Raw genomic sequence first — 27,075 nt, 5'->3', positions numbered from 1 at the left:
CAATTTACACATTCCGTTATTGCTCGTACTTCTGCCTGAAAGCTTGTGTTATGATTAGGTAAACGGTGGTATATTTCTGTTTCTGGGTCTTCAATATAGAACCCCAGGTCCACTTTGTCCCCTAATTTAGAGCCATCCGTGTAGCAATGGATTCCTACTGGTATTTGCTCTAATGTTCCGCTTGACCAAGACATTCTATCTGGGATTAGCGTTTCAAAGTTTCAGACATATTCAGTGTCTGGTATGCGATCAGGCATGTCCGATGAATGTGTATAACCTTCCAATGTGTCCAGTATACATTGATGACGTGTCCTATAACCATTTTTGGCCAGTTTGCCTAAAGTAAAGAGCCGTCCGGCTGAAAGCGCCGCCTCATATCTTATATATGTTTCAATGGGTGGAATACCTAGCAACGTTTCCAGAGCCTTGGTTGAAGTAGTACACATGGCACCACTTATACCCAAGCAGCATGTACGCTGAACTTAAAGTTTATTACTTTTTTAAATGCCTTGAAGTCTATTTTCACACAACGTTATAACGGTTATGTCCAGTGGTCTTATCAAGACCCCATTTACTGTGAAGGTTCAAGCATATTTAAAATCAATCCTCTTTGTTAGACGTTCGCTAGTGTGCTGAAGTAAATACTGTACTTTGGGTAGCACAGTTTTTTAGCTTCATGTACTAATTTATATGATGGAAATGACTAATTAGCCTTTGGACGTAAAGGTTGATAGCTCTCACGACACCCAAAGCTTCTTTTGGTGACATCATGTTGTTTTATCAGTTTTAAAAGTTTTATACTCACTTGCGAAATTTTCATTCCTTGTATACTTATTCATTAAGATCGCCTCATATCTCATGTCGGTAGCAGAGGTAAGAACTGATGTTAACTTTTTAGAACATAAATCCTTCGTTTTTTCACGCTTCTGTCGTGTCGAAGATTGGTCTATTATAACGTTTCCTAAAATTATAACTCAAACAAAGGTCGTCCATCAGTACCATTAGACCAATATTCGAACTTTATTATTTTTAACAACATTGTCTTCTTACCACTTTTTTATGTAATAAACTTAAAAAGATTACATTTTCTTAAAAAATTTAACACTTTCCACTGCCACTTTAAAGTTTTTGACAATGTCGTGTGCACCCTGACACACCAATTAAAAGAAGAAGCACTGTAATCAGGTGGCAACTGTATAGCTCCAGCTAACAATAGTCCAGGTTGTGGGCCCTGAAATGATAGCAAAATAGGAAAATATTAGATATTATTAAAAGGCACAAAGAAAAAATTTGTTAAAACCTTAAGGCTAAATCTTTAAAACAAATTTTGTTAAAACCTAAAACTTATTGAAGATTAAATTGATTATTTTACCTAAAACAAAATTTAATGAAATATTGTTAGTTTCTTTTACTTTTAATAAATAAAGATTTTTTAATGTTTAAATGAAAATTTTTAAAGTTTTATCATTTAATATGATTGAGTAAATTTGAAATTAAGTGGCGGTAAGTAGAGTGTATAACAGTTTGCAGGGAAGATTCGGGACCTCGAGGAAGATGACGTCATGGCGAGGATGAATCTTCGAGAGGGAGGGCTATAATTTGTGTGTGTATATATGTCCGTAGGGAGATGTAGAACTACTTTGAACCCATTTTCTTTATTAAAAACCCAAAGCTGGTATGATTTTTATGTGAGTGTGAGGTCCATTGCCGGGAAGAACCACCCCACCCGGCGCGTTTTAGCCGCGCAATACGCGGGCATGGCAGCGCTGTTAGCAATCTGAACACTCTTTTTGTTTTCGTTAAAACAAACAGATGAAACTCGACACAACAACAAGCATGTTCTTTAATATTTAAAATTTTTTATTCAATCTTTTGATTGGAATATTTTTATTTCATATATATTTTTTTATCATATTGTGAATGTCTATTTTTGTCACTTGGACTGCACTTATATGTATTTTAGACGACATTTTGTTTTGTTATGAAAAGAGCAGTTAAAATTAAACGTAATATTTATAATTTATGTCTAGGTTAGGTTTCGTGGGTTGCTAGCAAGCGAGTTCATTTGGGGGCCTTGTGGCCCATTGTGATACCCTTAGAATTACCATTTCCTAATATTGAAGGAATGGTTTCCCTCCCTAAATTCGTTGACTACTTGGTTTGTTCGGTCTACATGTAAACCAGCCGGTACTTTTAACAAAACCGATCATGTTTATTAGTGACACATTTCTGAGACAGTCTAGATCGTGGAAAAGAGCTCTACCATGATAGAGTAGTCTGTGCTCTTGTATAATTGGGCAGTCACATAGAAGGTGTTGTACCGATTCCACTTCCTCTTCGTCTAAGCAGCTTCTACAGCAGCTATAATTTGGGTAGCCCATACGTTCTGACATATATCCAATCATACAGTGCCCAGTAATAATGCCACTTAGAAGTCTAATCGATTTCTTACTAAGAGACAAGAGAGTCCTAGTCCTATCTGTTATTAAGTGGACCAGAGCAGTCTCGATGGTGGTACATATTTGACCACCTGAGTTCCGTCTCACTCAAAGCCCATTAATCTTAATTTTGATAGGGTCGTCAGGGGAGTGTGAATATCTATTTGTGCAAGGGTTAAATGTAGGGACGACCCTCTGATTGCACATTCATCAGATATTTCGTTTTTTCTGAATGCCCTCATGCCCTGGAACCCGTATCAACTCAACGTGATGTTGTGTCAGGTGTACCAATCATCGAATACAATTGAGAAGACATTTCGACCTAATAGGAATTGTAGTTTTTAATCCAGCTATAATAACTTTAACTTGAGTGACGCAAGGCTGTCCAAGTATTACATATGTATAGTCAAATTTCCGAGATTTAGTTCCCGGATTTACGTGAGTACCTGGCATTGAAAAAGTACCTATGTGGTACTTTTTCAATCACTGGGTGAGTAAAAACTAAACAACTCACCACTGGACTCATGGACATCAATGGACAAAAGTAGAAGGATTCATTGTACACAATTACGCCTTTAACAATTTAATATAAATTCAATTTGTTAAGAAAAATCGGAGCAACGATTTCGAAAATAAAGGGTAAAAACGGGTTCTAAACGTTCTAAACGAATGTAGATAACCAAAAAAGGATTTTTGTGTTTACATATCGTTGAAAAGTTCTGGTACTTTTTTGAAATTTAAACCTTTTTGGAAAAAAGGGGTAAAAGGTATATTAGAAAATTTTTGGTACTATATGTATCTTTTAAACCATTAAACTTAGAAATAAAATTTAAATTATATTTTTTACCTATTAAAAATTTGAGAATACAAATTTGGTACCTTTTGAAAATTTGAACATTTAATGAGTTAAAATATTATCTGTTTATTAAAAGGAATTTTTTAAATTATTTCGAGATATTTATTTTAATCTTCTAAAAATAAAAACAAAATTAAAAATTAGAATCTGAACTTAAGCTCTTTACTCAATGAATATATAAAGCTTTATTTGTTTCAATATCATCATTCTGAATAACTATTCCCTGGGAATTTTGTTATTCTAAATAAAAATTCCCTAGGGATGTTTTCTCTTTTCCCTTTCCTCTTATTCTAAACTAATATCGAAAATGGAAATTTTTACAAGGGAAATTAGAAAAACTGTAAGTATTAAATAGTTTTATGAAAAATGTGAAATATAACCAATACTTTCAGGTCAAAAACAACAAACAAAAAGCAATTTGAGATTCTTCTGAGCAATCTCTGCAATCTCAATACCCGGTTTAGCTATTCTACCAATTCAGTACAGAGTAGCTAAACCGGGTATGGCGCAATTTGGAGGCGGAATTAAGTCCACCAATAATAGAGAGTTGTTGTTAGTTGTTGTTGTAGCAGTTCAACTGTGGCCAATAGTTCTTTCCTGGGAAAAAAATTTCGGTTGATACAGCTGTCGCTGGGTTGACAATATTTGGCAGAGTATTCGGTTCGTTCCGGAGCGAAGATCCAATTGTCGTGGGAACGTTAACTTTAGTAAAGGGACTGGATGTGGACCTAATATGGAATACAAATTAATAACCCTCCACCAGCTACTTTTATATTGGTGAAATATTTGTTAAAATATGTTTTCTCATGTTTTTTTAATGGGAAGACCCAAAATTTGAATTCCTTATTTTTTGAACATCACAAACACCATTTTCTTTTATATCTTAACTAGCTAATACCCGGTGTGCTTCGCTACCCCAATCGAAATTAAATACATAATAAACAACAAAATATTTATTTAGATACTAAATTATAAAATATTTCTCAAAGGTTTATTATAATTTCTCTTGATAATAATATATTTCATTTAAATTCTAAAATAATACATTCATAATCTATTTATTTTTTACTTGCTTAAATTTAATATATACTTTTATTCTTAATAATTCATATTCTTATGCCTTGAGATATACAATATTTTCTGTTTACCCTCTAGTATAAATAAAAGACCCATTTTAAGATTTTGAAAATTCTAACCAATAGTTTTCCGGATTCACAATATGTTACATATGAGTGATGCCAAGCAAATTATTGCAAGTTCCCTAATATCTATCTTTGAAAAATTGGAATTATCTAACAGTTTTCAAGATATACGAAATTCTGTATTTAATTCATATATGTGGTGCAAGCCCCCTATTGAAAGTCCGCCCGTTATTTTCTAAATGTTCGCATGGATGTCATAGTTATTCATATAAAATTGAAATACTCTAGCTCTTAGATATACGATTTTTTCTATTTAATTCATGTGAGGGTTTCAAGCTTCCCAGACGAAAGTCCGGCATTTTTCTTCCAAAATGTCCAGATGAATATTGAAGTAATTTATGCAAAATTTTATGAATCTAGTTCTATATTTTCCTAGACAAACAATATCTTGTATTTAATTCATATAGGAGATGTCAAATCCCTATTCTAAGTTTGCCCCTTATTCACAAACAAAATTTTTTATTTATAAAACAAAATTTCCATACAAAATCTTATTTATAAGATAAAAATATTGTTTGTGAATAAAGGGGTAAATGTTCAGATGAATGTCAAAATTCTTCAAGTAAAATTTAAAGATTTTAGCCCTAACATATGTTATATATAATTTTTCTATTTGATTTATATAGGGGCTGCAAGCCCTCATGAGTAGTCCGCCAATTTATTACCCAAAATGTTTACATGGATGTTAATGTTATTAAAAGAATTTTTGTATTTATGGGAGGTACCACGCCCCCTAACGCTAGCCCTCCCACATTTTATCCCAAATAATCATAGTGACACTAAAGTGGCCCAGACTTTAATTGTTATATTATCAAAATGCAAAAATTTAAGATTCTAACTGTAATAGTTTCCAAGATAAACGAATTTTTGTATTTAATTTATATGGGAGGTGCCACGCCCCCTAACGCTAGTTCGCCGACTTTTTATCCACTATAATCATATTAATACTAAAGTGCCTCCGACAAAATTTTAGGACTCTAACTATTATATTATCTTAAGATAAACAAATTTTTGTATTATATTAATATGGGAGGTGCCGCTCCCCTCATGGATAGTTCGCCAATTTATTACCCAAAATGTTTACTTGGATGTTAAAGTTATTCGTGCAAAAATTTAAGATTCTAACTGTAATAGTTTCCAAGATAAACGAATTGTTGTACTTAATTAATATGGGAGGTGCCGCTCCCCTCATGGATGTTTACATTTATGTTAAAGTTATTCGTGCAAAAATGTAAGATTCCAAGATGAACGACGTGGAAGTGCCACGTCCCCTAACGCTAATCCGCGACTTTTTATCCCATATAATCATGTTGACACTAAAGTGCCTCCAACAAAATTTGAGGACAATATTATATTATCTTAAGATAAACGAGTTTTTGTATTTAATTAATATGGGAGGTGCCGCTCCCCTCATGGATAGTCCGCCAATATATTTCCCAAAATGTTTACATGGATGAAGATTCTAACTGTAATATTTTCTAAGATAAACGAATTTTTGTATTTAATTTATATGGGAGGTACCACGCCCCCTAACCCTAGTCTGCACACTTTTTATCCCATATAATCATATTAACACTAAAGTGCCTCAGACAAAATTTGAGGACTCTGTTATACCATCTCAAATATACGATTTTATATATTCTTAATGTGGGTGTGGCTCTTCGCCCACTTGAAAATTCAAAATAAAAAGTAGCCTATTATCTATTCCAGACATACAGGAATACGATGTGAACATTTCAAGAAAATCGGTTCAGCCGTTTAGTAGTCTATAACGTTCAAACATACAAACAAACACATATTTATTTTTATTCTTAAAAGTACCATAAGATATACTTTAGCGATATATAATTAATAATTTGCATGTGAGTGAAAAATTTGAGCAAATTTAAACATATTATTGTACACTAAATTATTGAAATTCCGACAACATTGATTTTTTATTGTCGGAATTTTGTAAGATAAATGTGCGTCATAAACGTAAATTATCTTGCCGAGATATGAAGTTGGCCAAGTCCATTTCGAAGGCACTGATTTTAAGATTTGACTGTAATGTTCTCACCTGTTGTTCACTGGAGCTTTTTGAATAAATTTCCCCTAGGTTACCCACACCTAAAGTTCGAAATGGGACACATACCTTCAATCTTTCAGCAACATATTTAAAAGCATAGAATTTTTTTTCGATTTTAGTTTTTAATTTTGTATTTGCGTAGCTGAACAGATGAGTTCTAATGTGTACCGAAAATTTGAAAATGTCGACAATGAGTGGGATTTAAGCGCTTCAATATACAATATTTTAAAAACAATACCCCAGGTTTTAAACATTATTGTGGAGGGCTATCGGTATTGGTACATTATTTAGCCTTAGAAGCGGGAATCTTTGCGAAAATAGAGTTAACAAACGAGCAATTCACGGGCGTATTTAGTAAAAATGTATTTGGGAGACTTAATGCCTCAACAGGCTCATGACTTTAAACATACGACAAAGGTTAAAAACATTACTGTAAGAAAAAAAAAACACTGAAAAATTGGAATGACCTGCTCAGAGCATCGCCTTAAATCCAATTTTTGACCACAATTGATCAAAAAAATTCCGCTGAAATAGCGAACAAAAACGGATTTATTTTGAAAATAAGCGTAATGGGGAAAGCAAAGGAATGAAAAGGCGATTGCCAATAATAATAGGAAAAAATTACGAAAATGTCTTAAGTTCATCTAGATATTCAAATCAGAACCAAAATATATAAAAAATTCATATACAAGATATTTAAATAATAATATATTAAAATTATTAGGAGAGATCTAACCAATCTTTCCAATGTTTTCAATAAAAACGATGGCAGACTGATCGGTCTATAGTCATTAGAGGTACTATGGATTACCTTTCCCGCTTTGGTGAATCAAAAAATTAGTTGATTATTTTTAAGGATTAATTTTGATTAATTTCGATTATTCTCCATATATTTAGTATAATTTCCTCCCAAAAAAAAAGTTCTAAGAAAAAATTAATTATTTTTCCGACAACCCGCTAAAAATTACGTATTTTTGAGACCCATTTCGAAAATATTGCAGTAATTTTTGTTTCTAATATCTTGTACTGAGATCAAGATTTTCAATCCAAATAAACTTGATAAATATATTATCTTCAATAAAAGAGGCAATTTTTGTTTTTTTGATTTACTTGTTTGACATGAATTTTCTTGCATTTTAGACTTATTTTATTTATTGTGTTAATAAGTGATTGTTACGGCTTTCAAATATTTAACCTCAAAAAACAAAACTCTTGGTTTACAAAACTGCTATAAAATCCATCTTATTATACAGTGATAGACAATTGTTTGTACGCATATAATTTTTTTTTAAATATTCTTTTGGCATTTCTCAGACAACTAACTTTTTTTCAAATTCGTGCTTTTTATATACACTAAAGAGAGAGTAACTCCGAATGGGTACCGTTAGGCTTGTAAATGTTTCTAAAAAATACACTTGTCGCTTTAAAAAAAATAACATAATTCAGTAAGACAATCGTTTGTGTGCAGTAACAAATAAGATTAAATTGTCAGTGCCAAAGTTTATTCGAGGGCATTTTTATCAAAAATAAGGTGAAATAAATTGTATTAAATTATTTAGTACAGAAAAATTAATTTCTTTTTATTGAAATTATTATAAGAAATGGGCTCAGGAAAACGTTTGAATGAAACCGAAAAGAATTTAATTGATATTGAAAAAATTGAAAAAAGTTATTCCAACCGAGAAATTGCTCGTATTGTAAATCGTTCCGAGGGACATCAGGAATTACCTCAAAAAGGCAAAAAATATGGAATAAAATATAAAACTAAAGGAAATACCAAACTATCGTTGTGTCAAAGAGGTAAATCACCTATCCTGTAGGGAAATTAAGAAAAACTGCAACTACCAGTAACTCCCCGAACTATAGCACGAGTTTTAAATGCGACTCCATCCTTTTAATGGTCATAACTAAAGTCAAAGGCTCGCTTATCTTCGCAGGCCACATGTCTTGGAAGTAGGTGTGGAAATAAATAATTTTTTCTGATGACAAAAAAGTTTAACCTGGAAGGTCCTGACTGCTACAGCTGTTATTGGAACAATTTAAACCAACACACAGTGGGGCAGAATGGAAATTTTTTGGAAATAAATCTGGCATTTCTAAACGGCTGATCCGATCGGGATAAAATTTCGAGTTTAAGTTTTGAAGATAAACTCCGCAGATTCCCCAGGGACGGAGCTGTGGCGGCTCAAAGTAGGGTACCTACGACATGTTAAATTATTAAACTCATGCCATTTTGTTTTTCACCCAAATACCCAGATTTATCCGCCTTTTTTTGAATACCGGGCGTAATTTTGGACCAAATGGACTCAATTTTTTTCTTGTTAGTTAGTCAACAAAATTTCCAATAATATACAAAAAATTTCAGATCAATATCATTTACAGATCCAAAAATATACGTTTTTTAATTTAAAAATTAAAAAAAAAATAGATTTTTGTGTTTTTTTTGCCCAAAATGTGTCTTAACTCTTTTATTAATAAAATAAAATTTTCTTTAAGAACATATAACAATTTTATAGTTTTCTAAAAGGTATCTTTACGCAGAACGCTTTGGCGTAAAAAACTTGTCCTATTTTTTGAAAATGTTATCATAACTTCAACTTTGAGCGACATGTTCTAAAATCCCAAAGCTGGGATCAGAAAACTGAAAGCAGTTTTGGAAACCTCAATATGTTTTCTATTTACTCCAAAAGTATTTTCCCAGCACTGAAAGAAATGTGGGCCCTATGGGCAAAAATGTAAAAATCCCATTTTTGGGATTTTCATTCCTATTTTTGGGAATTGCGGGATGCCCTTTGACCTTTTAATTTTTTTTTTTTGCATTTTCTTATTTGAAATGACAAATTTAACAAGCGTTGAAGATTTCATTGAGTTTTGTTCATAAATAAAGATATTTATTAAATTTTTAAAACTATGATTTATATCAAAATTTTAATAGGATCGCAGATAGCTACAACAATTTTGTCCATATTTATCCCTTAATATCTTTTTTTAGTTAGATATGGAAATTCTCGACCCTTTACAAAAAAATTTAAGCCAATATCTCAATTACATTCAAAAATAAGTTCATTTAAACCTGTGTCCTTTAATTTCATCTTTTTCATATTTTAGTATTAAGTATGACAGAACATACATTTGGTGTTTAATAAAATATGTGGACAATTTTTAAAAACTATTTAGTTAATTATTTTATTAAAGACTATAACATTGTATATACAATAAAAAATATAATTTTATTATGAGCCACGCACAACAACACCTAAATCACCCCACACAAACCACCTTTCCCGCCCACCGAAATATAAAACACAATTTAATACAATATCATCAGTTAGTATAATAGCTTTTTTATTTGAACTGTTTATCTTAAACATAATACAATTAATTCTTACAACCTACTTATATAGTTAATTCCTAACACTACTTATTTTCTATAAAATAATCTGTCATATCGGTATACATATCCATAAGGTAATATAAGTCCTTTAAATCTTCCTCGTTTTTAGATGATAGAGTTTCATAACAAATCCATCTTTTTCGCATAGTTCAAAGAACAGGATGTGGCCTCCGGTAGGTTAGTGGTTAGTGTTCTAGTCTGGTAGACCGGAGGTGGTGGGTTCGATTCCCACCCGTGGCACTGGTTAAGGAGCGCACAACAGGCCCGATAGAGGCCTAGGTGTATTTCTTCGGATTTGATGTGTATACATCCTCCTTTCAAACTAACTAACTAACTAACTAACTAACTAACTAACTAAAGAACAGGATCAGAAGATAGAAGTAAACTATTAAAAATATCTTCATTCTGTGATTGCCTGGAGCATTTTCTTAAGCTGAAAAGTTGAACATGCTTAAAATCTCGATTCCTCGCTTCCTGGGCTTCTTCTGTTAACTCTCCAAGTGGAAGAATATTCGATTCAATTATTATTTGACCATTACACAATACTTTGTGTAATGTTGGTGTTAGTTCCCTCCATGGATACAGAGATACAAGTAATTTAGAAATTTCAGATGTATATTCCCCAAATCGATTTCCATTAATTTTATGTTTACTATTCAGTGCCATTAAAAAAGTGTTAACTCTTCGAAGCAACTCCTTGTCGATTCCAGTTATTTTTGAAGTAATTTCAAAATCACGAAAAACCTTCTCGCCGTATTACCGTCATTTGTACTACCGCAACTTGGAAGTGGTTTGTCGATGCTTAATTCCATCTGAACTTTAAATTCTTCTTGGATTCTGCTTTTTTCCGCAGCTCTCAGTTCTTTCAATTCTTCATTATTTTTTGTTGATTTAGTAAGATTCTCTGGCACACTTCTATATTTTAGGTCGTATGCTATGTGTAAAAAATAATCCAAAAATCGTATTCTGGCATGAAGTGGTGAAATTCCGAAAGACAGGACTTCTTCATTAATACTTCTGCTTTGTCTATATTTGAGAATTGCGACTTTTTCTCATTACATATTGAGCATCTCCAGAAGGAAGAAGTTTCTGTTATGGCATTGCTGACCTTTCCATCAATCATTGTTAAGCTTAGCTGATATGATACGTTAATAGAGAATTCCTTTATTTTTATGCAAATGGGCCCCAGTGCATTTATTTCATCTTTTAAATATTCCACTAAATCTTTTGTTGTTTTCTTTGACTCCTTTATATATTCAAATCCAATTTTGAACCCGGAGTTGTATTGATCCATATATCTTCAAATGAATTTCCGATGCTTGACGATGATGGATTAAGGGAATATGAACGAATTCGCAATGGCACTAATGATGACATAAATACACTTTTGTAGTCTGCTAATGTTCGACTTCCACAAGCTTGTTTGTATTCTGGAAGTGCTGATAAACCATCACATCCCCACTTACACATGAAGACAACATCACAGTTATTTTCCTTAGTTGGTCTTCTGAAAAGTCTGACACAATTCTTGATGCTGTGTTTTCGAGCAAAGATGATATATCAATACAAGCTTCCACATCATTAACAGCAATAGGTGATGGTAGGATAGTTTGTTTTTTTTTCCTGGATCGCCTTGTATGATGGTAATATATTGTGTCCTTTTAAATGCAGAGCTTTCCTTAATATTTGGTACTTATTTCGACTGAGACCTAGTTCTAACATAAGCGCTATTGCTTCCTCTTCAGTAAAATTTTATTGTGATGTTGGAGTTGGTATACTTTCCACAATTCGCTTAAGTTGTTTTGGTGATGCATTAGGGAGAATAGTTGCAATATGTACGGCATCAATTGGTTGGTTTTCCTTTTTCAGCATTTCGTTAAATGTATCAGCAATTTCCTCATTTGAGATTGAAAAAAGTTTTTGTGTGACCCTCTTTTTTTGACCTTGAACATAAGACTTCGTATGACTTGCAAGGCGCTCCTGCTGATGTGTTGTAAGTTGAGATTTCCGTAGAAGTTTCCATCCAACTACAAAATTTTAATCTAAATTTCTTTTGATTTCCATCCACAGACTTACTTTTTACATCAAAAAGTTTTCAATTTTTGATATGCCTGTTTTGTCTACTTTTCTATTATATGTAGTTTTTATATAATTTGAAATGTCTTCAATTCTTTCTGGCCCTTTTGAAGATACACTCCATAAAACGGAACACGACTCTTCGTACTTTAATGTAATCTTCATTGTAGATTTATTAAATATGGTACTTAAAATCTGAGAAGTTTACTTATATACCAATTCTTGTCATTTCCGATACATGTATTCCAAAGTAAAAAATTACGAACTGTCTACCTATTAATATTTAGGACTATATTACTATAACCTGTAATTCAGTCATTGATATTTCTTATTAGTGAATGAATCGAAATTATCATTACCTGAATATTTTTACCTACATGATCATAAACGAAACAACGAAATGATCTGTCGAAAAAATTTGGGTAAAAAATAGTTATAAATTTCTGAAAATTTAAGCATAATAGGACTTTTCAATTATAAGGATAAGCAAACAAATAGAAAATAGGTAAATATAAGATTTAAACATGTTCTGTCATATTTAATACTAAAATATGAAAAATATGAAATTAAAGGATACAGGTTTAAATGAACATATTTTTGAATGTAATTGAGATATTGGTTTGAAATTTTTTGTAAAGGGTCGAGAATTTCCATATCTAACTAAAAAAAGATATTAAGGGATAAATATGGACTAAATTGTTCTAACTATCTGCGATCCTATTAAAATTTTGATATAAATCATAGTTTTAAAAATTTAACAAATATGTTATATATGACAAAATCTTTATTTATGAACAAAACTCAATGAAATCTTCAACGCTTGTTAAATTTGTCATTTCAAATAAGAAAATGCAAAAAAAATTGAAGAGGTCAAAGGGCATCCCGCAATTCCCAAAAATAGGAATGAAAATCCCAAAAATGGGATTTTTACATTTTTGCCCATAGGGCCCACATTTCTTACAGGGCTGGGAAAATACTTTTGGAGTAAATAGAAAACACATTGAGGTTTCCAAAACTGCTTTCAGTTTTCTGATCCCAGCTTTGGGATTTTCGAACATGTCGCCCAAAGTTGAAGTTTTGATAAAAAATAGGTCATATTCGGAAGGACGCAGTGGCAACATTTTCAAAAAATAGGACAAGTTTTTTACGCCAAAGCGCTCTGCGTAAAGATACCTTTTAGAAAACTATAAAATTGTTATATGTTCTTAAAGAAAATTTTATTTTATTAATAAAAGAGTTAAGACACATTTTGGGCAAAAAAAAAACGGCAAAAATCTAAAATTTTTTGAATTTTTAAATTAAAAAACGTATATTTTTGGATCTGTAAATGATATTGATCTGAAATTTTTTGTATATTATTGGAAATTTTGTTGACTACCTAACAAGGAAAAATTCCATTTCCAAAAAGTCCATTTGGTCCAAAATTACGCCCGGTATTCAAAAAAAAGCGGACCAAGGTATGGTAAATTTTGTATCACTAAATTTTTAAATGCCTATAACTCGGATATTATAAGAGATAAGTAGTATGTCCAAGCATGTATTTGGGTGAAAAACAAAAAAATGGCACGAGTTTAAACATTTTACATGTCGTAGGTACCCTACTTTGAGCCGCCACAGCGCCGTCCCTGGGGCATCTGCGGGGTTCATCTTCAAAACTTAAACTCGAATACTCCTTGGCTACGATCACGTCAGCCGTTTTGAAATGCCAGATTTATTTCCAAAAAATTTCCATTCTGCCCCACTGTGCAACACAATGTTGTTAGATCGAAGAATTTTGGTGGATGTAGTCTTATGGTGTGAGGAGCTTTCTCCTACGATTTCAAGCTTCCCATTTGCTTTATATCTACGAAAATGAATTCCGAAATGTACACAGAACTGTTAGAAGACGTCCTGTTAACACAGTTTGATGAATATCCTGATAAGGATTATTATTTCAGCAGGATAATGCCGCAATACATGTATCTAGGCGCAGTAAAGCTTGGTTTTCTGAAAAATATAGAGGTAATGGGATGACCGGCTTGCAGTCCTGACTGCAATCCAATTGAAAACCTATGGGGCATTCTTGTTTATGAAAAAGGAAGGCACTTTACATCTGCAAATGAGTTAAGATATACCATAAAGGAATGTTGACAGGATATTCGTATACAAACCATTCAAAATTCGGTGGAATCGATGCGAAACAGGATGTATTCAGTCATATTGAATAAAGATGGGCATATAAAATACTAATTTGAAGTTTTTTCTTAATTTTGCAATGAATTTTTTTTTTTTTTTTTTTTAACATGCGTACAAATGAATGTCTAGTCATATTTATAGTATTTTATGCAAAATATTAGAAAAGTGAATTTCTTTTTAATTTTTTATTTTTATATTTAAATTATGTTGCGTTCAAACGAATGTCTACCACTGTATGCCTTTCAAAATTGGTTTACCATCTTACCATCAGTAGCAAAGGAACTGGAAAGAAAAATCCTGAAAAGCTGGGTAAACAGACATTTTGAAACTTGCACTAAACGTTACTCCAATAAATACGTCTACGACAGAGCTTCAATTGTCCCACTCTGCTAATATGCTTTTTTATTGTATTTGTCCCCAGGTATTTTAGGTATTTTATTTAAGAATTCTGGGAACACCCAAGTTCAATCTTGCGTTGAATTGGTGGAACAAATTAACTTTGTTGTAGACAGTCAAACAAGAGTTTACGAATTCCATAAACATTTTAATAGTTTAAAGTGATTTTTCAAAGATTGACAGAAGTTGTATTACAAAATTCTGTATACTACTACTCCCCCTACTTCCGTGGATATGTAATTTACGTTGAAAAGAGTAGCTCTTTGATTTTAAAATAGTACACCCTGCCACTACTGCCGGTCTAAATGTGAGCATTTGAACGCGAATTCTTTAATTTTTGAATAAGCATTCATATAAAAAAATTGATAACGTTATTAAATATGTAATAGTTGGATCTTAAATGAACACATAATTACAATAAATTGAAGTAAAAATTTTATACCCTACACCACTTTAGTGGGGAGGGTATATTGGGTTTGTGAGTCCCCACTTACATATTATTGTTCAAACAAATCTATATTAGTAGGCTAAATATTTTAAAATATTATATACTTGTGATTCGCAAATCACAGAAGTAGACCTCCTCAGAATACTTGGTATATACATAAATAAAAGATATATCTGGGATACCCATATTGATCATATAACGAAATCTCTGAGTAAATCTATGAACGTTATAAAATGCCTATCAATCTAAAACTATAATTGTTGCCCATTAAATTCGATGACTATAACAAATGATTTACTTATTTCTAAAATTAGATACTTCTTACCTTTTTTCGGTTTCTCCGCGAAATGTAAATTAAGTAAAACTAACACAATACACACAATTACTAAGATCCATTATGTCTTAAATCACAAAGTCAAATAAAACACCCAAAATTATTTTTGTTATTGGTAAAATTAAAGAAAAATGCCATAGTTTACAACTCGACATTAATCCCATTAAATAAAATTGAAAAGACTATCCACCATGGTTATTAATTTCCTACAACATAAACATCTCCCTTCACAAATTCTCCAAAAACCAACACAACCCCATACAATTTAGAATATTAAGGAGTGAGATCGAAAAATTCTTAACACACGTTTTTCATTACATTTTTCAACCAAAGTATTATTTGGTTTTTTTTTGATCAAGTTACCTTTGAAAAACATGTCAGTTATTATGTGTAATGTCAATTATATTAATTTTTTTGTTAATCTGATTAAAATGAGTGACCAGAAAAAAGGTGCGTACTTAAATTATTAAATATTTTCAACTAAACCCAACTTGGTCTTACAAAAAGTTGGCCAAGCCTACAAAGGTCTGCCGTCAAACTGTTTCCAATGTTATTAAACAGTACCGGGAGAACTTGTCAGTTGATAGAAAACCTGGTTCAGGTAGAAGGAATGGTCCACATGATGTTTCTAAAGCCAAAAAAATAGAACACATTTTCAAAAGAGCTCCCAACACATCCGGTAGGAAAGCAGCTCGGTTAGCTCAGTGCTCGGACTATTTGGTACGAAAAGTTAAAGCTAATGCAGGTTTAAAAACATACAAGGCTCAAAAAGTTCCTGACAGGAACGCTGCTAAAAATTTAGAGGCCAAAAAAGAGCACGGAAATTGAAGTCAAGTTTTATAAAAAAATATTCTTGCTGCATAATGGATGACGAAACGTATGTTCTGGCAGATTTTTCGCAACTTCCAGGTCAAAATTTTTATGTTGCTGATGCTCGAGGGAATGTTGAAGAAAAGTTTAGGACCCAAAAGCAGACAAAATTTCCCAGAAAGTTCTTGGTATGGCAAGCAATATGCAGTTGCGGCAAAAGAAGCCAATCATTTGTTACAACGGGCTCTATAAATACCGAAATTTACATCAAGGAATGTTTACAAAAAAGGCTGCTTCCATTCATAAGACTTCATAATGTGTCCACTTATTTTTGGCCTGACTTGGCATCCTATCACTATGGTAAACAAGCCCTTGAGTGGTACAAGAACAATAATGTGGTATTTGTACCAAGAGAGGCAAATCCTCCAAACTGCCCGGAGCTAAGGCCAGTGGAGAGATATTGGGCTCTTGTTAAAAGAGAATTGAAGAGTACAAAAAAGGTGTCCAAAAGTGTGGTAGATTTTAAACGGAGATGGACTACATGTTCGAGCAAAGTGACAGAAAGCACTATAAAAACGTTAATGGAAGGGTTTCCGAAAAGGGTTAAAAATTTCATCACTAGTGATTAAAACTATAAAAATATTTTTTTTTGTAAATTGTAATAATAATTTGAATCAAATAAAAAAATAAAGCTGTAAGTTTAGTGGTTTCTTTTTTATAAACATATATGTATGTTAAGAATTTTTCGATCTCACCCCTTATTTCAAATTTTATAGAAAAACAGGTATGAATGTATGTATAGTCGGGCATAGCCGACCATATGATACCCTACAGCAGTCAGTATGTATGTATGTATGTATGTATGTATGTATGTATGTATGTATGTATGTATGTATGTATGTATGTATGTATGTATGTATGTATGTATGTTAAAAATGGGGATTATTTAAAAAATAAAGCATTTGGTTTGTTTTTTAACTTTATTTCGGAATATTTTTAGTCTTTTTGGAAAAAAAGAGATTTTTTTACAAGAGGGCTCAAAGGGTAGTAGGGCGAAATATGGCCCTATTCTTAAAAATGTTGGTAGGGGAAGTTAAATTTTATTTTGATTGGACATTTCGTTTTGTAGATACCAACAACTTTTGTGGGTTCAACCTTTAGTTTTAAAACTTTTCAGAATTTTCAGATTTTCTTTTTTAGAGTTTTATGATTCAGAATTTTAAATGTACCTCTGATGTAGCGATGACTGTCAAATTTCAGCAAATTCGAGCTACGGGATTTGATACCAACAGCTACACATCGATACATTCTGTCTTACTTTCTATTAAAGCACGACTTACGCAATACCATATTCTGTTACATATTTTCATCATAGATATACTTCTGACAAATATTTTAATACAGTTTCTCACATAAGTATTCAAATTTAGGTGCACATTGAAAAGAAACACAATTTAATCATATTTTTTGTGTGTAAAATGAATAAATAAATCTCTTGAGTCCTATGGTTGGATATCAAAGGTGATTTTGGTACCTTTATTGGCCCTTTATCTAATTGATCATCGCACCGCCTAAATGGCTAAACCTAGAAACATGATATTTTGACACTAAATGTATTTATTATGGTTATGTAGATCCACTAAGAAGGGATTTATAAAAATTAAAATTTTAAGGGAATAAAAAAGGGTAAAAACGGATAAATTCGGTAACCTAAAAGAGATTCTACAAAAAAGTTACACTTATCCTTGTTAATTCAATAAATAAACGGTGTCTGGTACTTTTTTGAAATTCGGTTCATTTTAGGAGTAAATCGGTAAAAACTGTATTTTTTAACCTAATGTACCTTTTTAACCAGTGAACATAGAAATACAATTTAGATCACATTCGTACCTTATTAAAACATTACTATTATAAGTTTGGTACTTTTGGGAAATTCGGACGTTTAAATTGTAAAAATCTTACTAATTTTTGGTACTTTTTTGTAAAACATTGTTTCCTATTTATTGGTTTGTCTATATATGTCTATGATGTTACATTTTTTTGGAATAACCCCTTTTTTACATCACTAGGAAGAAAAAAGTACCAAAAGTGACGTAGAAATGGGAATTTTTATTTTATTAAATTTTGAGCCAATTTGGATAAAATTTTACAAATTGGTAGATTTAGTTACACCAAATGGTGTGCTATTTGGGTCTCACTTACTTATTCACTGTGTGTTCCTCTATATCTGGTTACTTTTTGTTTTTTTTTTTTTTTTCAATTTCAAGTGGGCGAGGTGCCACGGCCATATTAAGAAAATATTAAATACGTATATTGGAAATAATATAAGAGTTAGAGTCCTCAAATTTTGTGGCCCGCTTTATATCAAAGTGGGCATGTAAACATTTTGGGTAATAAGTTGTCGCACTACCAATGAGGGGTGCGGTACCTCACTTATTAATTAAATACAAAAATTTGTTTATCTGGGAATCTAATAGAACTAAATTCTTAAAATTTTGCACGAAGAAATTTAATATTTATCTGAACATTTTTAAGCAAAAAAAAGCGGACTTTCATCTTTGGGACTTGGATCCATATGAATAAAATAGAAAAATTCGTATATCTGAGAAACTATAGGAGCTAGAACCTTTAAATTTTACTTGAAGAACTTTGACAGTCATCTCAATATTTAGAGGCGTACTTCCAATGGGGTACTTGGTACCTCCTAATGAATTAAATAAAAAATTTCGTTTAACTGGGAAATTAATAGAATTAGATTCTTCGAATATTGCACAAATTTCTTTAATATTTTTCTTAACATTTTGGAGCTTGAAGCCCCCACATGTATAAAATAGAAAAAAATCGTATATCTAAGAAAATATTAGAGCTAGAATCTGCAAATTTTACATAAAGAACATCGACACTCAAGTGAACATTTAGAGAATAACGTCCGGACTTTCAATGGGGGGCTTGGCACCTCATTTATGAATTAAAAACAAAATTTCGTATATCTTAAAAACTGTAAGATAATTCAAATTTTTGATAGATAGATAGATAGATAGATAGATAGATAGATAGATAGATAGATAGATAGATAGATAGATAGATAGATAGATAGATAGATAGATAGATAGAAATTGACGATAGATAGGTTAGGTTAGGTAGGCAGGTCGTCCTCGCGATGTCATCACTGGGGACACACTTGGGTCCAGTATTCTGATCCCTTTGTGATACCTGAAACGAGAGGGAACGATCGGCGTATTAGTACACTTCAACCTAATCACTCTGGTCTCCACCGAACCAGTTTGTCGCACGAATATAGGAGTCTATCTTTCGGATATCAACCTCCGATAGATCCGCTAGGTCGTGCAGAAAATAGCTACCTAGCAGACCCATTCTGTGATCAGCTAGGGCAGGACAATGACAGAGGAAGTGAGTTATACTCTCTTCTTCCTCTTCATCCTGGCAGCTCCTGCAGAAGTCGTTACTGGGTAAGTTCAGTCTTCTTCCATGGAGTCCGAAAAGCCAGTGGCCAGTTACCACTGCTGTTAAGTTCGGAATGTAGAAAAGGGCTTGGGATCTTTGTGGGTCGTAAGATGGCCACATGAACCTTGCCTGTCTACAGGTGGCTTCAGTCGACCATCTGCATTGCGCAAGCTCATATAGTTTTTCACGTATCGAGCGTTTGCAGGTTGAAAGCGGTATACCGACAAAAGGGTCGGTATGCTCTCTTGCAAGTGAGGAGCCTAACTTGGCAAGAGAGTCCGCGATGGTATTACCAGGAATTTGCTGATGTCCAGTGACCTGACTGAATCATGTGCCACATACCAATTGTATTGAGCCTAATAGCCGCGTTGAGGGCAACCTCTTGGGCCATTAGATCAATAGGTAACCATCCCATCATGACAAAGAGAGCCTTTGATGGGGTGGTGCGGAGAGCCCCCGTTATCAACAGAGCTGATGTACGAAGGATTCCATCAAAATGTTTGCGGTGTGAGTCCTTTTTTTATACAGACTTCCACCATACAAGTGCACCGTACGATAGTATGGGCTTGACTACCATGTCGAAGAGCCATTTGGTATTCTTGGGGTTTATGCCCCATGATTTGCCAATTGCTCTCTTACACGAGTATAAGGCCGCAGCCGCTTTTGATACTCTAGATTGAGTGTTCAAACGCCATGATAGTTTTGAATCTAGGATTACTCCCAGATATTTAGCACTTTCCGATAACTTCAATTCTATCCCATTCAGTCGTGGAAGAGTGAAGGAGGGTATCTTGTACTTCTTAGTGAAGAGAACAAGTTCCGTTTTCGATGGATTTACACCAAGGCCACTGACGTTGCTCCACGTACTGAGTGTCTTGAGTGCAATCTCCATCCTTTGCGATAAAGTATCCAGATATTTGCCAGATACTACTACAGACACAACGTCTGCATATGCAATTACCTTAAATCCCATAGATCTAAGATCCATAAGAAGTGGGTTCAACGCTAGGTTCCACAGGAGTGGAGATAGAACTCCACCTTGTGGGGTACCGCGATTTGCTACTTTTGTGACATTTGCTGCTCCCATTTCGGAGATAATGATTCGTTGAGTCAGTAATCTCTTGATGAAAGCTGTTATTGGTTGGTTTATACCCAGGCCAGTTAAGGCCGTTATTATCGACCCAGAGTGAACATTGTTGAAAGCCCCCTCGATGTCCAAGAAGGCAACAAGAGTATATTCCCCTTGCGCTATTGTCTTTTCAATGTGACAAACTAGCGAGTGTAATACAGTCTCAACAGATTTTCCCTTCATGTAGGCATGTTGAGATGCTGATAGATGGTCAGGTTTGAGATGCAGATCAATTATCCTTTCCAAAGTTTTGAGAAGAAAGGAGGATAGACTAATTGGTCTAAAATCCTTTGTCTTCGTGTGAGAGGTCTTTCCTCCTTTCGGAATGAAGACCACTGTGCACTTGGTCCAGGATTCGGGTATATAAGACCATTTTAAACAGGCATCATATATCCGCGTTAGCCAAAGCATAAGATGGACAGCATTGTGTTGCAAATCCGCAGGTATTATACCGTCAGGACCCGGTGATTTGTAGGGGTCGAAGCTGTTTAACGTCCAGTTGATCTTATCTTCATTTATGGATATTCCTGTATCAGCTGGGAGATCTGTAAACTGCATGACAATCCCGTTTTCCGGAGATTGACAGCCTGGAAAGTGAGTGGCCATTAAAATTTCTAAGGTTTCTTGGCTGCTGGTCGTCCAACTGCCACAAGGTTTCTGAATGAAACTTGGGACAGGAGGAGTAGATGATAAGATTTTGCGCAGACGACTGGTCTCAGAAGAACCTTCCACGCCGCTACAGAAGGTTTTCCAAGATTTGCGCTTTGCATTTCTTACCAGGTTCTTGAAACGATTTACCGAGGTCTTGTAAGAAATCCAGTTTCCTGTTTTCTTTGGCTCGTTAAACAGTCTGCGCGTCTCTTTTCGAGATTTCGCAATGTCCGCAGACCATCATGGGGGCCTGCATCTGCCTTTGTGCATACTCCGTTTGCAAGACAGTGAAGTCGCGTGTTTGAAAGCTTGATTTATGGTTTCAACCGCTAATCACACGTTCCTGGAGTGAACGTGTGATTAGCCCCATTTGCATTTCCCAATCTGTTCGTCTCCTGTTTATAAAGGGCTTTGGGGCCACTTTGTCAACTACGATTTCAAAATCGATGTACTGATGGTCAGAGAAAGAGCAGTCACTTGAGACTCTCCATCCCCTTATCCTATCATGATGCATAGAACTAACCAGCGTAATATCAAGAACTTCCCTTCTGTTTAAAACAATAAATGTCGGTTCGGATCCTGAGTTTAAAATATCAAGATTATTGCTTAGAATGAAGTTAAAGATTGACTCACCTCTAGCGTTTATGTCCGAGCTTCCCCAGACAGTGTGATGGGCGTTGGCATCAGCCCCCATAATGATCGGCATGCTTTTTGAGTTTGCCATCTCTATGGATCTGCAGACCAGGTTGTTCGGTGGCTGGTCGCTGTGATCGTGAGCCATGTACGCCGAGATAACCAATATAGCACCTACACTGGTCTCCCATATGGCTGCTACGGTGTCTTCATCACTGAAATCAGAAAGAATGAAGATGTTGAGACTGCTTTTGGCTACTATACAGGATCGAATCTTACCAGATCCTTTTGCGTACAATAGCTTAAAGCTTTTCATGCCTAGTCCACTCACCCTTTCTTGGTGAATCCAGGGTTCCTGGACTAGGGCGAGCTCCTCCCCACTTACACCCATTCGGAGGAGCAGTGCAGCCGAGGCTGCTTTGGAGTGGTGGAGATTAATTTGGGTTACTCTCACCATCTCCTTTTTTGTCTTTACGCAACACTGTGACGTTGGCGTCCTCCTTGTCATAGGCAAGGAGATCGTCCTCGTCAACTGACTCTTCCCCCTTCTTAACCAACTTAGAAGTTGATTGACTTCACGAAGGAAGATCGACTCGAAGCCGTAGTAGACCTTCCCTTGTTTCTCGCGAAGCGGCGCCAAAGACTCCTGGTTCAGGATCACAACAATCCTTCTGGAGCTTCCTACAGGTTGAGAAACCCTGACGACCTTCCAATCTTGAGTTGGAAGATCCGGATTGCCAACCTGTAGAAGCTCCAGTATCGCTGCCTTTTTATGTGGTTCCGCAGGAATTATGGCGGTGGATCTTGGCCTTCGTGGGATTTCGTTCACAGAGACCACATCCAGCTTAGCTGAGCGCTCGTTAGAACAGGCCATTAGCTTCACTCTGTTGTGAAACCAACCGCCGTCCTCACACTGTGGGGGGACCAGGGTTCTGTTTAAGAACTTCCCAGAACACCCCCATCAGCTTTTTTCGCACTATGTCCCATCTGGATGGAGACATAGCGCCATCTATGTCACCCCTGTCGATGACAGCACGCGTGAATTTGTTCTCAACCACTTCACCGAAGGTCCTGTCATGCGGCTTGGGGGGCAACGGTTTCGGACGTTTTGCCCCGGGCTGCTGGCCCTGCAGATATCGGCATTTTGCCAATACGGACCTGAGCTGCTTTTGAGGTACTTGGGGTGACGTCCAGGGGTGCCTCGCTGCTTATTTTGCTGCATCCAGCTTTGGAGCCAGATGCTGTTATTGTTTTGCGACTGCAGGATCCAGGCTTCCCTAAATCCGCAGACGCTTTTATTTTGGGTTTGGCGCCGGTAGCATTCAGACTAGCCCGACCCGGTGTTTCCGCCGGACTAACCTGGGTGACAGTAGCACTCGACTCTCCACAGGAGATTATTAGGCCCCTTACCGGATACGCGGGGCACGGTTTCTTGTTGGACATTGGACATTAAAACAGTGTGCATTTTATACTTGCTGCCAAGTATATGATTCTGCATATGATGTGCTTTCAGACCACCAAGCCGCCCAATGTGGGAACAGACGCTGGTGGATTTAGACGGACCGTCGTGGAGTTTAAGGATCTAAAGATCCCGAACGGACTATACTGTCAAAAGATACACATCCGAAGGATGAGTAGAGATCTTTTGACAAGTACTTGGACTGGTAGCCGCCCCATCGGGGAGAAACAGACGCTACCAGTGGTGGGAAGGGTAGTTCTTAGTATGTGCTCATCATGAGCCCCTCTGGCATGGGTAGCCCTACCAGCACGGCCTGCATGGGTCATCACACATAAGCCTTCGCATCGCGTCAAGATGACTACCCGTCGCGAAGGTTGACGATAGATAAAAATTGGCAAACTTGCAAACTATTGTAGTTAGAATTTTCTACAGGGTAAAACAAAAAATATTGTGTTTTCCACGGCATTAGAATAGAACTTATTTTTTATGAATTAAAGTATATATTAAATTTTAGCAAGTAAAAAATAAATAGATCATTAATATATTATTTTAGAATTTAAATAAAATATATTGTCATCAAATGAAATTCTAATAAACCTTTAAGAGAAATTGCATTATTTAATAACTTAATAAATATTTTTTAATATGGATTTAATTTCGATTGGAGTAGGAAGCACACCAGGTACTTATTAGCTAGTAACATTATAATTAGGAAACATAATTTAATAATAATAAATATGTATTTTGGACAAATCTTTTAAAATTTAAAACACCTGTTTCCTACTTTTTTAAAATTAAACTTTTTTGTATAGAGAAAACTGCATTTTTTGTACATCTTAGTACATTTAAAAAACTTTTTTAATTTATTGACGTTTGAGCAATTATCAAAGTTTTTTTAACCTAGAGCAAAAAAATTTTTCTGATGGCACATTCAAGATATTTTGTTTAAAAAATCCTAAAAATAGTATTTTAAAATAAAAATAAAAGCAATTCAGATATAATAAATAAATATACACCATAACTTTTATATTAAAAAATTTAAAAATACGCAGTAAGAAATTTCATTTCAGTAATTTTTTAACATTTTAGTTATAGGCGTGAATTAGTTAAATTGAAGAAAAAAAGTTATTATATGAATTATACGATATTGATTTATAAGAAAATGCAATTAAAAATTATAATTTAAATATTATAGTGATGTTTTCGGAAGTTAGGTGCATTTTATTTGGCCCATAAAACCTATATTTTTTTAAATTTTTTGATGCACTCCAGTGTTACAAAAAAGCATTAAGAAAACATTTAAAGTAACAAAAAACTCAATTTACGCAATAATCAAATTAAAAAAAATATGTTCAAATTTTCCAGCTTTTGTAGCTGTCGTACTCATCTTCCATTCAGAGCACATTAACGACATCAACTTGTAAAGAATTTATCTCTTAAGTGTCTTAGTTAGTACAATAATGAATAGTGTACAAAAATTTGAAGTTGTTTTTTTAATTTTGTAAACTTTCCAACCCGATTACTTTTAGAAATGAAGACCTAGAGTTTATATAATCCTGTAAAAAATTTATTTGACATTTGATTCTTACCAAATTATTTACGATTAAGTTTAATTTCAAAGGAATTAAAAAACTTTGGTAACTGATCGTATACCTATTGGAGTGCTACATGCGGTCTCAGCGTAAACCCAGGAAAACGGAATTAGTATTGTTCACGAACAAATACAAAATTCCTCAATTCCCCCTTCCTCGTCTCAATGGCGAGGTTCTCACGCTGTCGTATAACGCTTAATACTTAGGTGTTATTCTCGATAGAAAATTGTCTTGGAGCTTGAATATCATCTCCAGATCTTCTAAAGCCATCACGGCGTTGTACGTTTGTAGAAAGGCTATTGGCCTGCATTGGGGTATCAACCCTGGAAATGTAAATTGGCTATATGAGGCTGTGGTTAAGCCGATAATGATGTATGGTGTAATTGTCTGGTGGTATGCACTGGACAAAACATCTAACAGAAACATTCTCACAAAAGTTATGAGACAATCTGCTCTTCTTATAACAGGTGTACTTAGGACTACGCACAGTAAAGCGTTGTTTGCCATGCTGAACTGGCTACCTGTGGACATTCTTGCTAAACAATTGGCAATGAATACTGCAGCCAGATTAAGTATTACAAATAGATGGAACTTTGGTTCCAATAGTCATGCAAAGATTGTAGATCTTCTACCAAACCTACTGACTACCAAATTCCGGAACCGTGCATTTCAAGGAACTTCCGGTATAGTTTAATCTGTAATTATAATGAATTGACACCTGATAGCGTTGAAAGCTTAAATGTGTATACAGATGGCTCTAAAACAATTAAAGGTGTTGGCGGGGGTATATTCATTGAAGAATTCGAGATGAAAATCACTTTCCGACTCAACGACGAATGTACTATTTTACAGGCTGAAATCTCAGCTATAAAGAAGGCATCTAATTGGCTTAGGTACTATCGGATATTCAATAGGGATATCAGAATCTATACTGACAGTGAAGCCGCCATAAAATCCCTGATAGGTGTGTATTCTACATCAAAACTTGTCCAAGAATGCCGGGCATCTCTAAATGAGATGGAGAGACATTCAAGAATTACCCTCTTTTGGATCAAAGGACACGGGGATATAACGGGCAATACTACTGCTGACATTTTGGCAAAAGCCGGTACGAGGATGTCCATACTGGATATAGACCAGTTCTGTGGTGTCCCCTTAACGGTCATCAAGAAACAAATACTTGATTATTGCTTTAGATTAGCTCAGGAACGGTGGTCTCAGAAGCATACCTGCTCGATCGCTAGGCTACTGTGGCCTCGTATGGATTCTCATAAAACATCCTACATTATAGGGCTAAACAGAATGTATCTTAGCGCTCTGTTATCGGTTCTTACTGGTCATTCAATCGGCCTGCAATCGTTCCGGCATCAGGCGCTGGGCTCGTCTCACTTCTCTGATCTATCAGATGTTCAACCTGGGAGTATACTAGCATTCTTGAAATTGTCAAAGTGGGTGTGTAACTAATTACACACTATTATATTTTGTTTCTTGAAACATAGTCTCCTTATCTTTATGCGCTATTATTATTATCTCTTTTTTTATTATTTTATGTATTTTCACTATAGTCCATATCACTATTTTTCCTTCCAAATATTTTCTCCCTAATCTTCTTCTCTTTACAGACGTTACAAAGGGACCTTAAAGGACCCAAGTAAAGACTTACTCTAGTCAGTAAGCGGTCTGCATAACCTAAACTATATGAAAATCTTTAAATCATCATGTTTGTAAAAAAATTATTTAATTTTGTTGAATTGTAGCAAACATAACTATTATATAATTTTTAACTAAAAACATTTCAGAATTTGATAATTTCTGCTCTAAAGTTTCTTATGAAAGTGTAAATAGCAATTCATTTAAAGAAAAATATATTTTTATTTAAGATTTTTTTGTTGCAAAATTTCATATACGTAAAATAAATAATTTTTCCTTTTGTTTGATTTTCAGAGGAG

The 27,075-nt window shown here is 34.3% G+C and overlaps 1 protein-coding gene and 1 long non-coding RNA gene across 4 annotated transcripts in view; one reads left to right on the top strand and one right to left on the bottom strand.

Moving 5' to 3' along the window:
* The window catches only part of LOC111684114 (disco-interacting protein 2), a 229,272-nt gene that overhangs the window by 93,686 nt on the left and 108,511 nt on the right, over positions 1-27,075 (top strand). The gene's annotated exons all lie outside the window — the stretch shown is intronic.
* On the bottom strand, positions 406-22,627 carry LOC124420334. The gene is made up of 3 exons (XR_006941130.1): positions 22,355-22,627; positions 22,076-22,290; positions 406-1,231 (listed from the first exon to the last, which is right to left on the bottom strand). It is a non-coding gene; the product is annotated as an uncharacterized LOC124420334 (long non-coding RNA).

This window comes from Lucilia cuprina, chromosome 5 (assembly GCF_022045245.1).
Source record: "Lucilia cuprina isolate Lc7/37 chromosome 5, ASM2204524v1, whole genome shotgun sequence".
Taxonomy (NCBI): Eukaryota; Metazoa; Arthropoda; class Insecta; order Diptera; family Calliphoridae; genus Lucilia; species Lucilia cuprina.
The sequence above is the reverse complement of the archived record's forward strand: the minus strand, read 5'-3'. Positions and strand labels throughout refer to the sequence as shown.